The 16,624-nt window shown below is 48.1% G+C and overlaps 2 long non-coding RNA genes across 3 annotated transcripts in view; one reads left to right on the top strand and one right to left on the bottom strand.

Moving 5' to 3' along the window:
* Nucleotides 1-3,607: 3,607 nt before the first annotated feature.
* On the bottom strand, nt 3,608-6,638 carry LOC143504812 (uncharacterized). Its single transcript, XR_013127657.1, has 3 exons — nt 6,309-6,638; nt 5,859-5,993; nt 3,608-3,865 (listed from the first exon to the last, which is right to left on the bottom strand). It is a non-coding gene; the product is annotated as an uncharacterized LOC143504812 (long non-coding RNA).
* A 70-nt stretch (nt 6,639-6,708) lies between these two features.
* Nucleotides 6,709-16,624, top strand: part of LOC143504813 (uncharacterized) — a 33,176-nt gene continuing 23,260 nt past the window's right edge. For both annotated transcript variants that reach the window (XR_013127659.1, XR_013127658.1), the window contains exon 1: nt 6,709-6,940. This is a non-coding gene — a long non-coding RNA (uncharacterized LOC143504813). The remainder of the gene's footprint in view (nt 6,941-16,624) is intronic.

The raw sequence follows: 16,624 nt of genomic DNA on the forward strand, positions 1-16,624 counted from the left end.
GATGGGGGGATGGGGCAACTTAATAATATGGATAATGGGAATGGGGGGGGGGGGGGGGGGGCAGGATTGGGGGAGGTGTGTGTGGTGTTATTGCTGCTTTGCAGGTTCAAACAAGGACTGCTCCAGAGTGGTAGTGTCGCAAAACAGTGCACGCTTTCACACACTGAACCCACATCGCAAAGTTACTGAACTCGTAACACAAAGTACTGAACCCACATCGCAAAAGTACTGAACTCGTACCACAAAGTACTGAACTGTCCACAGGACATTCAAAAGGTCTTGAAGCTGTGGGATCATGTATGGCAAAAAGAAAAAAATTCTTACTGTAAGGTTCGAACAACTTAACATGATACAAAGCCAGACTGCAGCCCCTAGTGGCGGGGTTATTCACACAGTTGCTCAGTTGTAGAGTTGCTCATTCCTCTGGGGTTGGATTTGAGTGATATTTCAGTGATGTGAAGAACATTAATTAGGAGACGAAGTCCTGGAGGGTCTAATCCACCCAGAAGAAAGAGAGAGAGCAGAAAGAGAAGAGTTGTGTGACGGGTGTAGCCAGCGTCGGTGGAGTCTGGGGAGCGTGAGGAGAACCACCCAAGGGCTAGCAGCACTACTGAACACCTCCAGGACATTCACAAACAAACAGTGAAGCTACAGGAGAACGGCTCTGCAGGAGATCGCCTTCACATGGTCCGTCTCACTGTTAGACGTCTTATGACCAGATGAAGGACCAGGTGAATGAGGAGGGGACCAGGTGAATGAGGAGGGGACCAGGTGAAGGGTGAGGGGACCAGATGAAGGGTGAGGGGGACCAGATGAAGGGTGAGGGGACCAGATGATGGGGTGAGGGTTTGTGAGTGCTGAAGACTAGCGAAGCTTCCAGTGCTGCCCAGTAAGAAGTAATAAACCCTTGAAAATAATTAAATGAGAAGGAAAGGCTTTCAGGAAAATTAAAGAGCATCACGGCAGAAGGGGAGAGATTCACGGCGCGTCCCCTCCGTCTGTAAGAGTGATGGAGAGAGACAAATGAAAGGGAGATTCAGGCCGTTGTATTCAGGTCTCGCCTGTGATGAGAGCACAGCGTTAATGCCCAGACCGTCACTCCAGCGGCGTTAAGAGTTTACGCTGCTTCAAAAAAAGAACACTCCACTGTCTCACAGTATATCTCCACAGGTCATTTAAACACTGGAGAGAAACAGCACAAAGCAGGACAGGAGAGTTGAGATCTGAGCAGCAGTACTGATGCAGGAAGATCAGATTGGCTGGTTCACCATGTTGTTTATCGAACCGTAGTACACGAGGTACACAAGGTTAATTATTTATATTATACCCATTATGGTAATTAGTATCTTTCACACACAACAGCAGCTCAAAGATTTGAGGTAACTGCAGGGTACTTGGGTAAATATATTAAACACTGTAGTAAAGTACCACAGTTTCCAGAGAAAAACAGGATGTTTAGGACAGAGGTCCTTCATCAATCGTTCAAGCATTTTGCTTACAGGTGCAACACAAGGTAAAGGGATAATCTGTGACTTCCTTAGGAAAACCCGTTTTGAAAATGATCACTCATTTCAGGACCTCTTCACTGTGACTACAAATGCACTTATATCTGTGTAGTTTCTGCCTTGGAACGTGAAGACAGCAATGAGAGTCTGTAGGTTTAGGATGGATGGTGCTATTTTAACAAGAATTTGTAAAATTGACTGAGACATCCTAAAACACACAAAAATCATGCAGTGATTCTGTGGTTATTAAACCATGTATTGGTGGTTTTGGCAGTTTTGGACAGGGAGCCAAGTGCTACTAGAAATGAAATGAAATTTCTATTTTCAAAAAGCTTGTCGGCAGAGGGAAGCATGGAGTGCTCTAAAATGTCCTGGTAGACGGGCATGCGCTGACTTTGGTCTTGATAACACAGTGGACCTATAACACAGTGGACCCTATAACACAGGTGGACCTGCACCAGCAGATGACGAGGCTCCTCAAACATCACTGATGGTGGAAACTTCACACTAAACCTAAAGCAGCTTGGACTGAGTGTCTCTCCACTCTTCCTCCAGACTCTGGGACCTTGATTTACAAATGAAATGCAAACCCCCCCCCCCCCACCCCCCCCCCCCCCCCCCCCCCCCCCCCCACAACCTTCATCTGAAAACAACACCTTGGACCACTGGGAAACAGTCTAGTTCTTCTTCTCCTTGGCCCAGGTAAGACACTTCTGGTGTTGTCTCTGGTCATGAGTGGCTTGACACGGGCCATGTGACCGTTGTAGCCCACGTCCTGGATACGTGTGTGTGGTGGATCTTGAAGCACTGACTCCAGCAGCGGCCCACTCTTGTGAATCTCCCCCAAGTTTTTGAAAGGCCTTTTCTTGTCAATCATTTCAAGGCTGCGGTTATCACGGTTGCTTGTGCACCTTTTCCTACCACAGTTTTTCCCCTCCCACTCAACTTTATATTAATATGACTGGATACAGCACACTGTGAACAGCTTCTTTAGCAACGGCCTTGTGTGTCTTACCCTGCTGGTGTGTCTTACCCTCCTAGTGTGTCTTACCCTGCTAGTGTCAGGGCCTTCTGGACATCTGTCAGGACAGCAGTCCAGGCTTTTGGGTTTTCATTTGCTGGGGGAGACTCAGATCACACCCCTCATTGTTTACCCTCATCACATCACCCTCATCAACCCGCTCACCCTCATCACCCTCATCACCCGCTCACCCTCATCACACGCTCACCCTCATCACCCTCATCACCCGCTCATCTCATCACACGCTCACCTCATCACACGCTCACCCTCATTCACACGCTCACCCATCACCCGCTCACCCTCATCACACGCTCACCCTCATCACACCGCTCACCCCTCATCACCCGCTCACCCTCATAACCCTCATCACACGCTCACCCTCATCACCCTCATCACCCGCTCACCCTCATCACACGCTCACCCTCATCCACACGCTCACCCTCATCACCCTCATCACCCGCTCACCCTCATCATCCTCATCACCCGCTCATCTCATCACACGCTCACCCTCATCACCCTCATCACCCGCTCATCTCATCACACGCTCAGCCTCATCACACGCTCTCACCCTCATCACCCGCTCATCTCATCACCCTCATCACCCGCTCACCCTCATCACCCGCTCATCTCATCACCCTCTCACCCTCATCACCCGACACTCTAGGACCAACCTCCTGCTCACTCTAGACCAGACAAATACAGACACGAGTATGTAAAATCAAACCCGTCCTTACACTAGCGTGATTACACACGGCCTACACCACGAGATACAGAATCTCAGCTTTCCAGCCAAACACAGGCGAGGACGCTCTCACAGGACGGATCCTCTCCACAGCTCTTCCATACCAAGAACATGCTAAGAACTTCAGTGCATCATGGCGATCCCTGGGTGCCTCTGACAGACTGCCTGACCTGGGGCTGCAGTGGTGTACAAGCTGCCAGGATCACACACTCCAATCACCTCTTCCTGTAATGGCCTCTACACACTTCAGAGTGTAATCTGGGAGATGACTCCCAGAGCAGAGAGATGGAGTGTGTGTGTGTGTGTGTGTGTATGTGTGTGAGTGTGTGTGTGTGTGTATGTGTGTGAGTGTGTGTGTGTGTGTGTGAGAGTGTGTGTGTGTGTGTGTGTGTGTGTGTGGCGGGGCGGACCCTGTGAGCGTACGGTTCAGCGCCGGTCTCCCGTCGTCTGGGCTGTGAGGGCCACTGCTTCCCGTTACAGCTGCTGTGACTGATCCATCTGCGCTGGGAGGCCTGTAGTCGTCAGGACGAGGAAGAGCGGTGTACACCTTCCTCCTCCTCACCAATCTGCATTCTCCTGCATTCGATACGGAGACACCTGAGACAGAAGACAAACAGACAAACACAATGACGCACAAATGTCCTGTACAAACTACACAGGTCCCGCCTGCTCCATTCATTCATCATAAGTGTGTATGTAAGCACAAGCGTGCGGCTCCTCTCAGAGGTCAGCAGGTCGGCACCTGCCTTCGTGTTCTCGACCATGACACCTCCAGAAGGCTGAACATTCAGGTCTCCCAGCCCAAACCACTCCAACATTCCAGGCCATGTTTAAACCTCTGTAGACAAACACTCGGGTCGGGCCTCCCTTGTGACCAAGGCCAGCCACACTCACACTACAAATGTGAGCCCAGTGCCACCAGTTTCATATATGCTTACCTGTACACATTATCAGCACACACCTACACACATTTACCCACTACACTGCCCCCATACACCCACTTTAACATCCATCCTGGCCCATACACAAAGACTGGACCCCACGATGATGCACACGCACATGACAATGACATAACACAACTGCCCACTCACATGCCCAGTCCTACGACTACCAAGACACCACACACCTCTCACACCCCACACACACACCCCTCTCACCCCGCCCCTCACACACCCACCATTTACATTTACAGCATTTGGCAGACGCCCTTATCCAAAGCGACTTACATTTTTATCTCATTTTTATACAAGTGAGCAATTGAGGGTTAAGGGTCTTGCTCAGGGATACCTCAGTCATGGCCTCAGGTCTGGGAATCGAACCCACAACCCTCCGGTCACAAGACCAGTTCTCTAACCACCAGGCCATGACTGCCCTCCACCACACCCCTCACACCCCACCACACCCCCTCACCCACTCAAGCCATATCACACATCTCCCTAACTGACCTGTGCTCTCCTCATCCACAACTGACTTGCCCTTTCAGCTACGTTCACAGCTCCCCTGAGGTCATAAAGGCCAGTTCCCCAGGTGAGGATGTGGCAGACGTAGCTACATGTCCCCCAGCACCCGTCTCTACCGGCTTTAACTACACCTTTAACTACACCTGCCACACACATCCTCTCATCTCAGCCCACTGGATCATAAATCTCTCCAGACCTCTCTCACACTGCCTATACATATTCATATCTACTTCTCTGTATGATGGTAAACAGCCCACTGAGGCAGTCAGTTTGAAATGTCTCACATGTGTACTTGTAAATAAGTAAGTCACTGTAAATATAACATGCCTAATTAAATGACTGGTGTACAGCGCTAAGGAAGAGTGTTTCCTGCCTGGTCCTCTTTGACCTTTAGTCCACTGGGTTATTGTGGCTCTGTTCCTCCCAACTCAGTGAAGAACTCTGTGTTCTTGACAGCAGGATCGGGAGTGTTAGGAGTTGGAACAACAGTGTGGGCTGTCTGATTAGCACTAAGGACTGGGATGGAAAATTATGCTAAAATGAAGATGAATTTAGACAAACAGTGGCCATCATGGGGGTTACTGCACATCTCTGGTGCTGCTGTCAATCACTTTCCCTCACACAAACGACAACAGAAATCTGTACCACTTCCACACAAACACAGAACAAACACCACCAAACCGTTTCCCCAAAATAATGTACCCAATGCAGGGATGATCACTGGGTATGATGACTATAACATACCCACGTTTTACAAATTCTTGTCAGTAAGTGCTTCTTTGGTGAAGCAAAAGCTTTGATTAGAATGTATGATCCAGGTAGTTTAGTGTTCATTTAATGTGTGTGATTTTAGGGTACTGAACTCTAGATCTGGGTAGTTTAGTGTTAGTTTAATGTGTGTGATTTTAGGGTACTGAACCCTAGATCTGGGTAGTTTAGTGTTAGTTAAATGTGTGTGATTTTAGGGTACTGAACCCTAGATCTGGGTAGTTTAGTGTTAGTTTAATGCGTGTGATTTTTGCAGAGCAAGAGAAGTCAAATAACCACAATCAACTGATGTAAAACCAACAATCAGAAGACATGACGTGCGTTAAACAGTGCTACGGTCAACTATGTTCATGTAGTCTTACCAGAACCATCGTTGGGCTGGTGCCGAACTCCTCCAGGAGGTTTGGTTGATTTGCCGTTTGAGGACGGAGAGTCCTGCACATCGTGGGTCTTTGGTGCGGCGGGGTAGAGTCTCTGAAGGACCTTCGCCTGGAATACTAAGAGAGCCAGGATGCTGAACCTGCACTAAAACTGTCTTAGAGAGCTGCACATATCTGATGACACAGGGAACCGTGTGGTTACCTGGAAAACAACACAACTACAGCACATATAGGCCACGCAGACACTGAGCAAAGCAACGAATAGTTCATCAACACCTCTTTACGTATGAGTGGTAGATATGTGAGACATGTAGTCGTACAGTAGGTGTGTACTGGACACACACACGGACACACACACACACACACTCACCCAGTAACCTGTGGGCAGCTTTACTAGAGACATTATAGAGACAAGACACAATTATCGCTTACCTTCTTTTCTAAGCGACATGTGAGCGGTTAAACTTGTGTTTTCTTTACTATTACTTGGATAATAAATTCAGTTTTAATAAACTTTTCCAGTGTTAATGTACATTTAATTTAGCTAACCCTGCTAGCTAGCTGCCCCTCAAAGCTGGGACAGGTTAGCTTAGCTAGCTGTGGTTAGCTGCCCAAACAGGCGACTGTCGCAGATGGTCGACGTTAAAAATGCCCGTGAAGATCACTGAACAATCACATATCTGACAAACCTACAGTATTTGGCTAAAGTATGCACATCACTGCCGCTGTATTGGGAGGAAAACAGCATATCACGGAGCAAAACCGCAGCGTAATGTAATCTGAACTCGACCTTACCAAGATGGCGGCCCGCCGCGCCGTGTGTGTGAGCGCCTCGCTGACATGCGCAGTGGGCGCCGACCGGGGAGACGAGTTTGACAGCAGCGCATGAGACGCGCGATGGGAATTTCAATGAGGGGCCAGTATCCCAGCATCAGCACCGCGTACATGTCGAGGGCACCGCACACACCGCACACACTGCACACTGGGCAAACTTCACTGGCGTCTTCAACATGTAAAAGGAACCCGCAGGAGAGGAGTCGCCTATAATGTCAGCGCTGAAGAAGGTTTGTCTGGCTAAATGTGCTTGTGTTTATGTATTTTATCACAGTGTATCAAACCAAGTAAAGTGATTCCTGGTTTTGCGCGAGTGCCAAACTCTCATTTTAGGGAACTTTAACTCTCCTCGCACAATTTTAATTGCATTTTACTGAATATTCCGCTCAGCTGTCTTAATTGTTCACGTCGCCCGACAGATGCGAGGCGCCTGGACGGGCTGCTCCATCTCGTGGGTTGGGTTCAGATAAACCTCCTTATTATCTTCTACTAATTAGACAGTTTCGTCTTAGACAGAAATAATGAAAAGACACATTAAAATAGGGACGATCTGACACACTATTACCGCCGCAGAAGTTTGTGTAAAGTTTTAATTAACTCTCGTTTTATATTCATTGTGTTCTTACTAATCGCCATGGCTAACTTATTTGTTCAAATACGGCAGAACTTTATCAGATATGTGTTTTATGCGCACGCGTGTTAAATACGTCCTGTATCGTGTATGGAGGCGATGTAAAAGCACAGCAGAATAGGAGAGACCGGTTCGTTGAGCTTCTCCAAAAGCTTGCAGGGTTCCAGAGGGACACAGCGTCATTCTGCTGGACGTGTGGCTGTAGCAGACTGGAATTAGTTCATGCTGAGTCGTGGAGAACGTAGACCTGTGTGATGATGGACAGAGTTCTGTCTACCTTTGAGAGAGAGAGAGAGAGAGAGAGAGCAGGGGACAGATGGAGGTAGAATAGGTGAGTGACAAATAAGCAATGAGAGAGAAGGGAATAAAATGTATATTAATGTGTATGAGAGAAAAGGGAGTTAGAGAGGATGTCAACTATGAATGTCAGCATTGCATTGTCAAATCATTTTAAAAAATGAGGCTAAAGAAACTCTGTGTTGTGAAGAGATTACATAATCGATTGGTGAGATCTGACACAATTAAGCCTTTGAGAAATGGCCGTGTGTAGCAGTGTGTGTATATGAGGGCAATCCACCATTCAGTTAACCAGTAGGAGATGTTTTTAGAGGGGGCAGTTGCTAAATGAACCTTTTAATGCACAGTAGAGAATGACTATCGTAAAGGTCAAGGTCACATCAACTTTGTTATCTCCATAAGGTTAATTTGTCACACAAGTCAACGTTCCCCAAGCTGCAGGTCTACACAGCTGCAGGTCTACACAGCTGCAGTGAGTCTCAGCTGGTCTGACTGTTCTGCTGATCACATGATTAGAGACCTGAACCAGCACTAGTATGCACTGTAGTGCACTGTAGAACTAGTATGCACTGTAGTGCACTTTAGAACTAGTATGCACTGTAGTGCACTGTAGAACTAGTATGCACTGTGTACTTATCAATGATGCTGACATGCAGCTCCAACAGCCCTTCAGGCTACGCTGTTTGGGAAAGGAAAACTTTATGTGAAGACAGGTGATAACCAATGTCATAAACCCCATCATACCCCAGCCTACCCCATCATACCCCATCATACCCCAGCCTACCCCATCATACCCCATCATACCCCAGCCTACCCCATCATACCCCATCATACCCCATCATACCCCAGCCTACCCCATCATACCCCAGCCTACCCCATCATACCCCAGCCTACCCCATCATACCCCATCATACCCCTTCATACCCCTTCATACCCCTTCATACCCATCATACCCCAGCCTACCCCATCATACCCCATCATACCCCAGCCTACCCCATCATACCCCAGATCAGATCGTGTGTTAACTGCCACCACCATTCCCTTCACACACGTGCGTAGACGCTGGAGTTATGAGACACGTTCCTCTTTCATGTTAAGCAACCGTGACTGTGCCAACAGCATCATGGGAAGTAGAGGAAACGCATGTGTGCGTGAGGCAATGAAGAAAATGTGTGTATGCATATGAAAAGGTGTGTGTGGGAGTGTGTTCATGTGCAAGTGCAGAGGTGTGTGTGGGAGTGTGTTCATGGGCAAGTGCAAAGGTGTGTGTGTGTGTGTGTGTGTGTAAAATTGTGTTAATTTGCATGTGAAGTGCATTAAAGTATGCGTTTTAAAGCTTCCTTTGACCAGAGAACAGAAACCTTTTTGACGGTAGGTTACTCCGTGAACATAAGCAGTAAATAAATAGACTGTACCATTGAAATGCTGAGATTTCCAGAGATGACCTCTGCAGCTGGGGCGTTCAAACAGTATCTGTGCTGTGTGTGTATGCAGTGCAGTGTTCTCATTTGTAAGGCAGACCTATTAAAGTCCTCTTGCCAAGGCATTCAGAAGAGCCAACGGGGGACTGAAGTCAGGTGTGTGTGTGTGTGTGTGTGTGTGTGTGTGTGTGTGTGTGTGTGAGGGACTGAAGTCAGGGCGTGTGTGTGTGTGTGTGTGTCAGGGACTGAAGTCAGAGCGTGTGTGTGTGTGTGTGTGAGGGACTGAAGTCAGGGCGTGTGTGTGTGTGTGTGTGTGTGTGTGTGTGTGTGTGTGTGTGTGTGTATTTTGGTGTCTGCTCCAGGCGATGTTGGCAGAATGTAACGTCACTAATATCTGAGGTCCGTCTTATAATGCATGATGATGATCTTGGATCATTTGGGGATAAAATGGAATCATTATTTTTCCAGGTGTGTGTGTGTGTGTGTGTGTGTGTGTGTGTGTGTGTGTGTGTGTGTGTGTGTGTGTGTGTGTGAGGGGCTGAATCCAAAGCCAGACTCTGCTGAATGGAAGTGAACAGGTGAAGAGATTATTTTAATCGTTAAAACACGCATTAACATGAATTTTTAAGTTCCCATTTTACACCCAGGAAAATAATGATCCCCACATGATTATATCTCTACATGGTCCCAGTTCATCATTTGTGCTTTACTGCCTGGTTTACAAGATGCTGCTCCATGCTGGGCGACATTAGAAGTCTGGACGTCCTCAGCTGTGTGGGCACACGCGGAGCTGAGCTCAGACGACCCTCCAGGGACGTGGACTTTACAGGACGAGCTGGGAGAAGCAGACAGACATTCTGCTGGAGAATCACTACGCGTTTCTCTGCTCCCCAAAGTAGACTGTACAATGAAAGTGTAAAATGTTAATCAAAACAGAATAGTGCAATGGCAGCAGTAGTGAGTTAAGGGATTGTGAACAAACGTGAGCACTCTGGGAAGGGGGGGGGGGGGGGCATGCGATAATGCCATTCTGAATGTTTGTGTTGAAGTCCAGATTAGACATGTGATGTCACTGGTGTGTGATGAAAGCAATGTGTCAAATGACAGACATGTGATCTCACAGATGTGATGACATCACCAATGTGCAATGTCTCCAGTATGTAATGTCATTGGTGTACAATGTCACTGGTATGTTATGTCACTAATGTGTGATGTCACAGACCACCAGCAGTCCTGGATTCAATTGGCATGACTGGGCTGATTCAGCCTGTATCGCTGAGCTGATTCAGCCGGTATCACTGAGCTGATTCAGCCGGTATCTCTGAGCTGATTTAGCCTGTATCCCTGAGCTGATTCAGCCACTATCCCTGAGCTGATTCAGCCTGTATCCCTGAGCTGATTCAGCCTGTATCACTGAGCTGATTCAGCCGGTATCTCTGAGCTGATTCAGCCTGTATCCCTGAGCTGATTCAGCCTGTATTCCTGAGCTGACTCAGCCGGTATCACTGAGCTGATTCAGCCTGTATCCCTGAGCTGATTCAGCCTGTATCGCTGAGCTGATTCAGCCTGTATTCCTGAGCTGACTCAGCCGGTATCACTGAGCTGATTCAGCCTGTATCCCTGAGCTGATTCAGTCAGTATCACTGAAATGATTCAGCCTGTATCACTGAACTGATTCAGCCTGTATCACTGAGCTGATTCAGCCGGTATCACTGAGCTGATTCAGCCTGTATCACTGAGCTGATTCAGTCTGTATCATTGAGCTGATTCAGCCGGTATCACTGAGCTGATTCAGCCGGTATCTCTGAGCTGATTCAGCCTGTATCCCTGAGTTGATTCAGCCAGTATCCCTGAGCTGATTCAGCCTGTATCCCTGAGCTGATTCAGCCTGTATCCCTGAGCTGACTCAGCCTGTATCACTGAGCTGATTCAGCCGGTATCACTGAGCTGATTCAGCCGGTATCTCTGAGCTGATTTAGCCTGTATCCCTGAGCTGATTCAGCCAGTATCCCTGAGCTGATTCAGCCTGTATCCCTGAGCTGATTCAGCCTGTATCACTGAGCTGATTCAGCCGGTATCTCTGAGCTGATTCAGCCTGTATCCCTGAGCTGATTCAGCCTGTATTCCTGAGCTGACTCAGCCGGTATCACTGAGCTGATTCAGCCTGTATCCCTGAGCTGATTCAGCCTGTATCGCTGAGCTGATTCAGCCTGTATTCCTGAGCTGACTCAGCCGGTATCACTGAGCTGATTCAGCCTGTATCCCTGAGCTGATTCAGTCAGTATCACTGAAATGATTCAGCCTGTATCACTGAACTGATTCAGCCTGTATCACTGAGCTGATTCAGCCGGTATCACTGAGCTGATTCAGCCTGTATCACTGAGCTGATTCAGTCTGTATCATTGAGCTGATTCAGCCGGTATCACTGAGCTGATTCAGCCGGTATCTCTGAGCTGATTCAGCCTGTATCCCTGAGTTGATTCAGCCAGTATCCCTGAGCTGATTCAGCCTGTATCCCTGAGCTGATTCAGCCTGTATCCCTGAGCTGACTCAGCCTGTATCACTGAGCTGATTCAGCCGGTATCTCTGAGCTGATTCAGCCTGTATCCCTGAGCTGATTCAGCCTGTATTCCTGAGCTGACTCAGCCGGTATCACTGAGCTGATTCAGCCTGTATCCCTGAGCTGATTCAGCCTGTATCGCTGAGCTGATTCAGCCTGTATTCCTGAGCTGACTCAGCCGGTATCCCTGAGCTGATTCAGTCAGTATCACTGAAATGATTCAGCCGGTATCACTGAACTGATTCAGCCTGTACCACTGAGCTGATTCAGCCGGTATCACTGAGCTGATTCAGCCTGTATCACTGAGCTGATTCAGCCTGTATCATTGAGCTGATTCAGCCGGTATCACTGAGCTGATTCAGCCGTATCTCTGAGCTGATTCAGCCTGTATCCCTGAGCTGATTCAGCCAGTATCCCTGAGCTGATTCAGCCTGTATCCCTGAGCTGATTCAGCCTGTATCACTGAGCTGACTCAGCCGGTATCACTGAGCTGATTCAGCCAGTATCACTGAGCTGATTCAGCCAGTATCCCTGAGCTGATTCAGCCTGTATCCCTGAGCTGATTCAGCCTGTATCATTGAGCTGATTCAGCCGGTATCACTGAGCTGATTCAGTCGGTATCACTGAGCTGATTCACCCTGTATCATACCTGTCAAGTTTTGTATTTAAAAATACGGGACATTTCCCGTATATGACGTCATCGCCTAATTTGCATAATCAGTTATTTGCATATAGCCGCAATCGAGGCTGTAGGAGAAACGAAAACATCTTTGGAGTGGCAAAACTGAAGAAAAAACACCCCAAATATGTTTTGAACTACAAATGAATAAAAAAATAAAAAAATTCTAGTGGTATTTCTAGCTACAAATGGTGACATCTCCTGGGCATATTTCTGTGCCTTTAGTCCGCGTTTGTGCTTGGCAGATTGTTCGTGCTGACGGACATCGTTCCTTCCCCCATGAGAGACACTAAAATCACAGCTACATATCTTACAGAATGAGTAGCTATGCCCCTTCATGCTCCTCTTTAGGAAAATAAATTCCCTGTCGCATTCGTCAAGGTACTTACACGTACGCTTAGCTTTTTAGGCAGGACTGCCTTCTCTCGTTAAATCCTGATTTGTTGTTCCACGTTTGCTCCCACTGTCGACACTAAACCCGCGAGTTTTAATTAATATATATTTTAAAGCATTCATGTGCCGCGCCAAACAGAATTCAGTCACTAGCCTCGCGAGAACCGCTACCTGCAGTAGTCTGGGTGGCAGTTCTCGCGAGGCTAGTGACAGAATTCTGTTTGGAGCGGCACATGAATGCTTTAAAAAAATTATAATTGAAAACTGAAAATACGGGACAAATACGGGAAAATAAAAATACGGGACGTCGCCAGGACAGAGCGGTAAAATACGGGACTGTCCCGGCCAAAACGGGACACTTGACAGGTATGCCCTGTATCCCTGAGCTGATTCAGCCTGTATCACTGAGCTGATTCAGTCAGTATCACTGAGCTGATTCAGTCAGTATCACTGAGCTGATTCAGCCTGTATCACTGAGCTGACTCAGCCGGTATCACTGAGCTGATTCAGCCTGTATCACTGAGCTGATTCAGCCTGTGTCACTGAGCTGATTCAGTCAGTATCACTGAGCTGATTCAGCCGGTATCACTGAGCTGATTCAGCCTGTGTCACTGAGCTGATTCAGCCAGTATCACTGAGCTGATTCAGCCTGTATCATTGAGCTGATTCAGCCGGTATCACTGAGCTGATTCAGTCGGTATCACTGAGCTGATTCAGCCGGTATCACTGAGCTGATTCAGCCTGTATCATTGAGCTGATTCAGTCGGTATCACTGCCCACTATCTCACTGTTTATCATCCACTTATTTGCTGTTCTGCAGAGTACAGCATTTCTAAACTCACTGTATGATATTACAATATCCCTTTGAAAGTATGACTCAGGACAATGTTGGACTGTGTGTGTGTGTGTGTGTGTGTGTATGTGTGAGTGTGTGTGTGTGTGTGTGTGTGTGTGTGTGTGTGTGTGTGTGTGTGTGTCGTGATCATGGTTCATCGGACCAACACATTGTCTTGGGACTCTTAAAAACTACCTTAAACTGTACAGACTGGGATAAAACTTAATTATAACGGTCCACTTATCTATTAATATCTTTTGAGCAGTCCCGCGATGTTTTTGAACAGTCCAAATGCTAAGTTAAATTTCAAGCAGGCTCAAAAAGAAACAGAAGCGGGAAATGTGAATTCTTCTAACAGGATGAAAGAAAGCGGACATTCAATTATGTCATATTACGAAAACTCTGGGAAGAACCTCCTACAAACCGATGAAAACCGTCATTTATTTTACAGCGCGCTTGCGATCTCTGATTTCGCTTAGACAGTGCGACTGGAGAAAAATGGCCACGGCTCAATCATTATCATTATCAGGGATGAGAGTGGCCTGACGCACCTGCATCTCACTTCACTAAAGAACCCAGGGAACTCCCCTAAATGAGCCCCACCCCCCTGACCTCTTCAGCCCCTCCCCTAAATGAGCCCCACCCCCTGACCTCTTCAGCCCCTCCCCTAAATGAGCCCCACCCCCTGACCTCTTCAGCCCCTCTCCTAAATGAGCCCAACCCTCCTGACCTCTTCAGCCCCTCCCCTAAATGAGCCCAACCCTCCTGACCTCTTCAGCCCCTCCCCTAAACGAGCCCAACCCTCCTGCACATCCCTACTGGATGCATGGCTCTTAAACTGCTCCTCAAAGAACTCACATGCATTCTGTTAATCCTTTTTAAATGTGGGTTTATGCAAAAACATGGCATGAGAAGCAAAGAAGTGCTGTAATTAAAGCTGCTTTCAGCCAGTAGAGAAGTGAACACTCCTCTCTGGGTGGAGCCCTGTGCCTGACTGTGTCTGTGGCTGGTGTCAGTGCCCTGTGCCTGACTGTGTCTGTGACCAGAGCCGGAGTGGCTAATCGGGAGATTCAATCTCTAGTTTGGGCCGATTGGGAGGGAAAAATAATTTTGGGCCAGATTTGGGCATGAAACTCCCGGGCTGAAAAAGGGGTCCACTCCGGCCCTGTCTGTGACTGATGTCAGTGTCCTGTGCCTGACAGTGTCTGTGACTGGTGTCAGTGTCCTGTGGCTGTCTGTGTCTGTGACTGGTGTCAGTGCCCTGTGCCTGACTGTGTCTGTGACTGGTGTCAGTGTCCTGTGCCTGTCTGTGACTGGTGTCAGTGCCCTGTGCCTGACTGTGTCTGTGACTGGTGTCAGTGTCCTGTGCCTGTCTGTGACTGGTGTCAGTGCCCTGTGCCTGACTGTGTCTGTGACTGGTGTCAGTGTCCTGTGCCTGTCTGTGACTGGTGTCAGTGCCCTGTGCCTGTCTGTGTCTGTGACTGGTGTCAGTGCCCTGTGCCTGACTGTGTCTGTGACTGGTGTCAGTGTCCTGTGCCTGTCTGTGACTGGTGTCAGTGCCCTGTGCCTGTCTGTGTCTGTTGTCAGTGCCCTGTGCCTGTCTGTGACTGGTGTCAGTGCCCTGTGCCTGTCTGTGTCTGTTGTCAGTGCCCTGTGCCTGACTGTTTCTCTGAGATCCTACTTCTCATGTGGCGGGATCATTGGAGCACTGGGTTGTCTTACGGGGGAGGAGGTGCAGCTGTGGGTGAGGTGGTGTCTCTCTGTAGCTTCTTCTGTTTACCACAACTATTTTTAATGGCTAATGTTCACAAGCAAATTCCACACCCCCTCTCCCTCTCTCCATCTCTCTGTCTCTTCGTTTCTCCATCTCTCCGTCTCTCTCTCTCTCTCTCTCTCTCTCTCTCTCTCCCTCTCTCTCATTGCTGTCTTTCACTGCACATATTAGCATTCCACCTGCTTTAACACACTCACGATGGACTTATTAAATGGTTAATGTCCGGGGTTAGGTGTGTTACCGCCTGGGCGAGGAGCGGCACTGATAGTGATATGTGTTTGAAACCAAGGGTAATGGGTCTTGAGAGCCATATTCAGTTCAACAAGAACTTTTAGCTAAAAGCCCATATTAGAGTCGAAATGAAACCCGTTTATGTGGCAGTTCTCCAGGGTTGTTTTAAAGTATGGATACCCAAATAAACTGGTTTCACATCATCATCGTGGGGAGTAATGCTCTCTCCTCCATGGCTTTGCCCTGACCCAACACCTTCAGCTCAGTATCAAACTCTTCCTGAGGTGAATCATACGTTTCCCAGTCCGCTCCGTCAGAGCTGCAGCACGCTCCACGTTTTCACTTGGTTCCAGTTTCTGAACTGAGTAATCAATACCCCTGGTGCAGGCCTGGAGGACTGGGTCACAGCCAAAACGTGGAGTGTCCCGGGCTCCCCGAGGACCGGACTGGGGACAGTGTCGGGCGGTGCTGGGAACACTACGCTGCCTTGCACTGCATAGTGTTAATGATTCATTTTACTACGCACACACATTGGTACGACATGGATCTTTCATTAAAACACTGGTCTCCCTATTTTGGCTCAGTTATGAACTCTGATTGGCTGCCTGCTATACGTGATGCTGCTCGTATACAGCAGTCAATTTGTTTGGTGGGGTGCAGTGAATTTGTAAATGAGTAAAATGGCACGTCAAGGGCTGCTGTAATTACTCCCGGGGGGAGAGACTAGCGCATGTGGTATTATCACATCAAGTGAGTCACCATGCTTTCTGATAGACCTCTACTGTAATGGGAATGAGATCGTGCTGTGTGACGTCTTGACAGCCCAGCCATAAGTGTCTGGACACAGGGCTTCATCCTGTGTGGTCATAATTATCTGGACATAGGGCTTGTGCAAAGGCTTCAATGGGTCTTCAATGGTGGCACACGAGACGAACTTCCTCGGTTTATTAACATATGTCATTGTATGTCTATAATCTCTGCACATGTAAGATGTTCAATCTGGTTATGTTAAACTAGGTTGGGTTCTGTGCTCACAGGCCGCAGGACTGGTCATGCCATAGCAGACATCCTCAGCCTTCTCCCCAAAGTCTTT

This window comes from Brachyhypopomus gauderio, unplaced genomic scaffold (genome assembly GCF_052324685.1).
Source record: "Brachyhypopomus gauderio isolate BG-103 unplaced genomic scaffold, BGAUD_0.2 sc334, whole genome shotgun sequence".
NCBI lineage: Eukaryota > Metazoa > Chordata > Actinopteri > Gymnotiformes > Hypopomidae > Brachyhypopomus > Brachyhypopomus gauderio.